This window comes from Cynara cardunculus (assembly GCF_001531365.2).
Source record: "Cynara cardunculus var. scolymus isolate 2C chromosome LG 10, CcrdV1, whole genome shotgun sequence".
Taxonomy (NCBI): Eukaryota; Viridiplantae; Streptophyta; class Magnoliopsida; order Asterales; family Asteraceae; genus Cynara; species Cynara cardunculus.
In genome coordinates this window covers 10,778,828-10,785,136 of record NC_037537.1, presented here as the reverse complement: position 1 = coordinate 10,785,136, position 6,309 = coordinate 10,778,828, and the positions used below count along the sequence as shown (strand labels likewise).

The following is a 6,309-nucleotide window of genomic DNA, read 5'->3' as shown; positions in this document are numbered from 1 at the left end:
TTGTAGGAAAGAAATATAAACTAGATTAAAGAGGATGATGAGCTGAGAAAGAAAATTTATAAAGCTGAGATTAAGATGACTGCTGAAAGAAAGTTACTTGAAAAACATAAGAATAAGCTGATAGATTTCTCCTTGTCTTCAAGCCCTCTCTCTCTATCTATAAAGCACACAGAAAACAAGCCTTCGTTTTCTTGATCAACGATTATTTCATCTTTCAATTGATTCTCTCCCATCAATTTCAAGTTCTTGAAAGAGCAGTTGATCTCTTGATATGGAGGGTGTTGAATCAAAAATAACTCTTGAAAATTCTACATGCCTTGCAAAAAATGTTGAAGGGTTCCAGAAGTGGGTCGAAGAAATTCTTAAGCTAATCGAATGGGATAGAGATTTCTTTGAAAGCACTGCCGAAATTTATGATCACAAAAAGTGTGAATTGACAACACAAGTAGCTGAGTTATCACGCATGTACACGACATTGGCTGATCAACATGGTCATTTGATTGGACAATTCAGCAGGAACTGCTCATCTGGGATTGAAAAGCAGCATCTTGATGCTTATGATTCGAGCTCTCCTCAAGTTACTCAAATGTTTACTCCTGACCAATTGAGTAACACACATAATTTTAGGATACCAATCGATTTTGATGTACTTTTAAGCTCTGGTGGCGCTGGTTCTTATACTTCTAGAAGAGAAGGCTTAGTTTCTTCCTTGTCATTATCGTTAGATTCTGATTCAGAATCTTTTATGTCTACCAACAAGCTTCTAATTTCACCAGTTAACGATGATGCATCAAAGGTAAAAGAAACGAAGCTCTCTAAAGCGTTGCTTAAAAAGTTCGTTAATTCGAAAAAGAGTTGGTCAGTTTGAACACAAAGCTACAAACTTTTGAAGATGAAAATACTAAGCTAAAGAACAGGATGCATAAGAATGAATCAATTATTGAGATTACATCAGATATGCAGTGTCAGTTGGAGTTGGCACAATATGGTAACATAAGTCAAAATGCTTATCTTAAAGGTGAGAAAGCCAAAGTGGTTGAGCTACAAAAGCAAGTTGCTTACATTAAACTTGTGATTTCTGACACTAGTTGTGAGATTGAAATAATGAGCAAGTTGCTTACATTAAACTTGTGATTTCTGACTCTAGTTGTGAGATTGAAATAATGGGAGTGTAGTTAAAGGAATCAAAAGAGAAAATCTTAACAGCAGAGGATGAAATGTCAAAGCTGAAGCATGAGCTTGGATCAACTGAGCAAGAGGCAATTTGATTTATAGAAAAACAAGGTTCTTGTATTACAAGAAGAAGTGTCCTTATGTGTAGCTGATATATCAGTTCGTGAGGATCAAATCGCAGCTTAATACCAACATCAACTAGTCCATTTCCAAAATTTCACTACTGAAAAGTACCCATGAGGCAAAAGAGGATCGCTAGAATACTGATATCAAAAGGCTGAAAAGAGGTTTGATGATGAAAAAAAGATTTTTTAAAGCAAAATAAAAGCCTTAGAGTTGAATACTACAATGCTTTCACAACAAATCTCTAAATTTGAACAAATTATCATCTCAGAAAGAGCCAAGTTTGATAATGAGAAGAAAGAGTATTTGGAAGAATGTGCAAAGAAACATTTGGAAATGTTCGATTGCATTGTTGTCAAGCAGAAAACCTTAAACGAGGAAATAAAAGTTTTTTCTTTAGATAAAAAGAATACTGCGAAAAAGAATGCACCAATAACTCTTGTGAGAGGATATTTTATTTGTCTAATCATTGTTGGTGTAATTCACTTTGAAAATCAATAACCAAGATTTAGATTATCTCTTAATTTCTACTACTTTCAAGATTCTTGATTTGCCATTTTGGTGTTCTTGATCATTCATGAAGATTGATTAAACAATATGGGATTCACATTTAGTATCAGAGCAAACTACAACAATTTTGATTAAGAAATTGCATGGAAATCGAGAAACTTTGCACATAATTCTTGAAATCTGCACATTTTCGGACTATTTTCTTTATGTATTATTGAGTGTTCTTGACGATTTTTGAGCATATTCTTCTATTTCTCATCAAAAATCTTATAATTGTCGTTGTTTGATCTTGAATTTGTTGTTAATCTTGAGTGATTTACTGTTTATAATCTTTGTGTTCAAATAATTAGTGAATTTGAGCGCTTAATTGTGAAAATTTGAAGGACTTTTGAAATTTTTGGAAAGTTTCTGTCCGAATTAGAAACGCATTAAATTAGTGGTTTTTGATAGAATTTTTGATGAATTGTTGTTTGTTTTTGTGTTTGTTAATATCTGGTCAATGAAGATTGTATGTATTCTGTATCCGGTTGTTGAATTTTTTGCTTCAGCGTATTTGTGTCTCTATCCGGATGTTGAATGTTTGTTTGATGTTCGTATTGGTAAATATTCGGACGTTGAATAATTGTTGATAGTTATCTGGATTACGTCATATCCGGTCATTGAATGGGAGTTGTCTGTATCCGGTTGTTGAATATTCATTGTTATCCGGTGTATTGTGTTGATTTTTAATTGTTGTTATTTCATCCGGATTGTCAAGTGTCCGATATCATTTGTTTGTGATTCTTTGTCCGTGTTGTTGTTTTTCCGGATTGCTAAGTGTCCGAAAACTCTTTGTCCGGGGACTAGTATCTCTTGACCGATAATGTTGTTGACTTTGATAAAACATTTAGAGATTTTATCCGGAGTCTCATATATCTGGATAAGAAGTAGAATGTTGTGACCATTTTTGTGTGTGGTTTAATTGAAAAGTGTTTGATTTTTTTTTAATCAAAGTTTTGAACTGCAGAGATATTTTTTTTGTTTAATCAATATTTGTGAATCTTTTCAAATGGCTTTAACTCTTGAGAAAGAAAATAAGAGTTTAAAAGATAAAATTTTTGAGCTAGAAAAGAAATATAAATTGGATCAAGAAAAATACCTTACAATGTTTTATGAGAATCATTCAAACATTTTTTGGGCTAAAAGTCTATGAAAAGATTATGAAATGGTTGTTGAAGAAAAGAAGTTCTTAAAAGAACAAATGGATGAATTCATATATAAAGGCTTGTCTTCGGATTTGTAGGTAAGGAATATAAACCAGATTAAAGAGAATGATGAGCTGACAAAGAAAATTTATAAAGCTGAGATTGAAATGACTGCTGAAAGAAAATTACTTGAAAAAGAGAAGGATAAGCTGATAGATTTCTCCTTCTCTTCAAGCCCTCTCTCTCTCTCTCTCTCTCTCTCTGTAAAGCACAAAAAAAACAAGCCTTCGTCTTCTTGATCAGCGATTATTGCATCTTTCAATCGATTCTCTCCCATCAATTTCAAGTTCTTGAAAGAGCAGTTGATCTCTTGATATGGAGAGTGTTGAATAAAAAATAACTCCTGAAAATTCTACATGCCTTGCAGAAAATGTTGAAGGGTTCCAGAAGTGTGTCGAATAAATTCTTAAGCTAATCGAATGGGACAAAGATTTCTTTGAAATCACTGCGGAAATATATAACCACAAAAATTCTGAATTGACAACACAGGTAGTTGAGTTATCACGCATGTACACGGCATTAGCTGATCAACATGGTCATTTGATTGGAGAATTCAGTAGGAACTGTCCATCTAGGATCGAAATGCAGCATCTTGATGCTTCTGTTTCGAGCTCTCCTCAAGTTACTCAAATGTTTACTCCTGACCAAATGTGTAACACACATAAATTTTGGAAACAAATCGATTTTGATGTACTTTTGAGCTTTGGTGGTGCTGGTTCTTATATTTTTAGAAGAGTGGCTCAGAGTATTCCTTCTCATTGTCGTCAGATTCTGATGCAAAATCTTTCATGTCTACCAACAAGCTTCTAATTTCACCAGTTAATGATGATATATCAAAGGTAAAATAAACCAAGGTCTCTGAAGCGTTGGTTAAAAAGTTCGCTAATTCGGAAGAAAAGATGGTCAGTTTGAACACAGAGCTGCAGACTTTTGTAGATGAAAATACTAAGCTGAAGAGTAGGATACATGAGAATGAATCAGTTATTGAGATTGCATCAGATATGCAGTTTCAGCTGAAGTTGGCACAAGATTATATTAGAACTCAAAATGCTTATCTTGACGCTCAGAAAGCCAAAGTGGTTGAGCTATAGAAGCAAGTTGCTGACCTAAACTTGTAATTTCTGACTCTAGTTGTGAGATTGAAATAATGGGAGTGTAGTTACAGAAATCAAGAGAGAAACTGTTAACAGCAGAGGATGAAATTTCAAAGCTGAACCCAGAGCTTGGATCAACTTATCAAGAGGCAATTTGCTTCAGAGAAAAACAAGGTCTTGTATTACAAGAAGAAGTGTCCTTATGTGTAGCTGATATATCAGTTCGTGTGGATCAAATCGCAGTACTTAATACCATCATCAATCAATCCATTTCCAAAATTTCACTACTGAAAAGTACCCATGAGGCCAAAGAGGATCGCTAGAATACTGATATCGAAAGGCTGAAAAGAGGTTTGATGTTGAAAGAAAGATTTTTTAAAGCAAAATAAAAGCAGTAGAATTGAATACTACAAATCTTTCACAGCAAATCTCTAAATTTGAACAAATTATCATCTTGAAAAGAGCCAAGTTTGATAATGAAAAGAAAGAGTATTTGGAAGATTGTGAAAAGAAACATTTGGAAATTTTCGATAGCATTGTTGTTAAGCAAAAAACTTTAAATGAGGAAATAAAAGTTTTTGCTTTAGATAAGAAGAATACTGCGAAAAAGAATGCACCAATAACTCTTGTGTGAGGATACTTTATTTGGCTAATCATTGTTGGTGTAATTCACTTTGAAGATCAATAATCAAAATTTAGATTCTCTCTTAATTTCAACTACTTTCAAGATTATTGATTTGCCATTTTGGTGTTCTTGATCATTCATGAAGATTGATTAAACAATATGGGATTCCCATTGGGTATCAGAGCAAACTGTATCAAACTGAAGATTGAGTGTTCTTGATGATCTTTGAGAATATTCTTCTATTTCTCTTCAAAAATCTTATAATTGTTGTTGTTTGATCTTGAATTTGTTGTTAATCTTGAGTGATTTACTGTTTAGAATCTTTGTGTTCAAATAATTTGTGAATTTGATCTCCTAATTTTGAAAATTTGAAGAATTTTTGAAATTTTTGGAAAGTTTCTGTCCATATTAGAAACTCATTAAATTTGTGGTTTTTGATCAAATTTTTGATGAATTGTTGTTTGTTTTTTGTGTTTGTTCATACCCGGTCAATGAAGATTGTATGTTTTTTGTATCCGGTTGTTGAATTTTTTGCTTGAGCGTATTTGTGTCTCTAACTGGAAGTTGAATGTTTGTTTGTAGTCCGTATTGATAAATATCCGGACGTTGAATAATTGTTGAAAGTTATCCATATTATGTCATATCCCATTGAATGGGAGTTGTCTGTATCTGGTTATTGAATATTCATTATTATCCGGTGTACTGTGTTGATTTTCAATTGTTGTTATTTCATCCAGATTGGTAGTTGTTTGGATTGTCAAGTGTCCGATATCATTTTTATCATATTTTTGTGATTCTTTGTCCGTGTTGTTGTTTGTCTGGCTTGCCAAGTGTCCGAAAACTCTTTGTCCGGGGACTACTATCTCTTGACCGATAATCTTTTTGACTTTGATAAAACATCCAGAGATTATATCCAGAGTCTCATATATCCGGATAAGAAATAGAATGTTGTGAACATTTGTGTGTGGTATAATTGAAAAGTGTTTAATTTTTTTAATCAAAGTTTTGAACTTCAAAGATCTTTTTTTTTTGTGATTATTTTCAAATGGCTTTTAGTCTTGAGAAAGAAAATAAGAGTTTAAAAGAGAAAATTTTTGAGCTAGGAAAGAAATATAAATTGGAATAAGAAAAATATTTAAATATGTTTTACGAGAATCATTCAAATATTTCTTGGGCTAAAAGTCTATCAAAAGAATATGAAATGGTTGTTGAAATGAGTTCTTAAAAGAACAAATGGATGAATTCATATATAAAGGCTTTTCTTCTGATTTGCAGGAAAGGAATATAAACCAGATTAAAGAGAATGATGAGCTGACAAAGAAAATTTATAAAGCTGAGATTGAACTGACTGCTGAAAGAAAATTACTTGAAAAAGAGAAGGATAAGCTGGTAGATTTCTCATTGTCTTCAAACCCTCTCTCTCTATCTGTAAAGCACAAAGAAAACAAGCCTTCGTCTTCTTGATCAACGATTATTGCAACTTTCAATCGATTCTCTCCAATCAATTTCAAGTTCTTGAAAGAGTAGTTGATCTCTTGAT

The 6,309-nt window shown here is 32.7% G+C and overlaps 2 pseudogenes; both read left to right on the top strand.

The window, feature by feature from the left end:
• The first annotated feature begins 271 nt into the window (after window positions 1–271).
• LOC112519980 lies at window positions 272–1,797 on the top strand (annotated as a pseudogene).
• A 1,592-nt stretch (window positions 1,798–3,389) lies between these two features.
• LOC112519979 lies at window positions 3,390–4,533 on the top strand (annotated as a pseudogene).
• The last annotated feature ends 1,776 nt before the right edge of the window (window positions 4,534–6,309 follow it).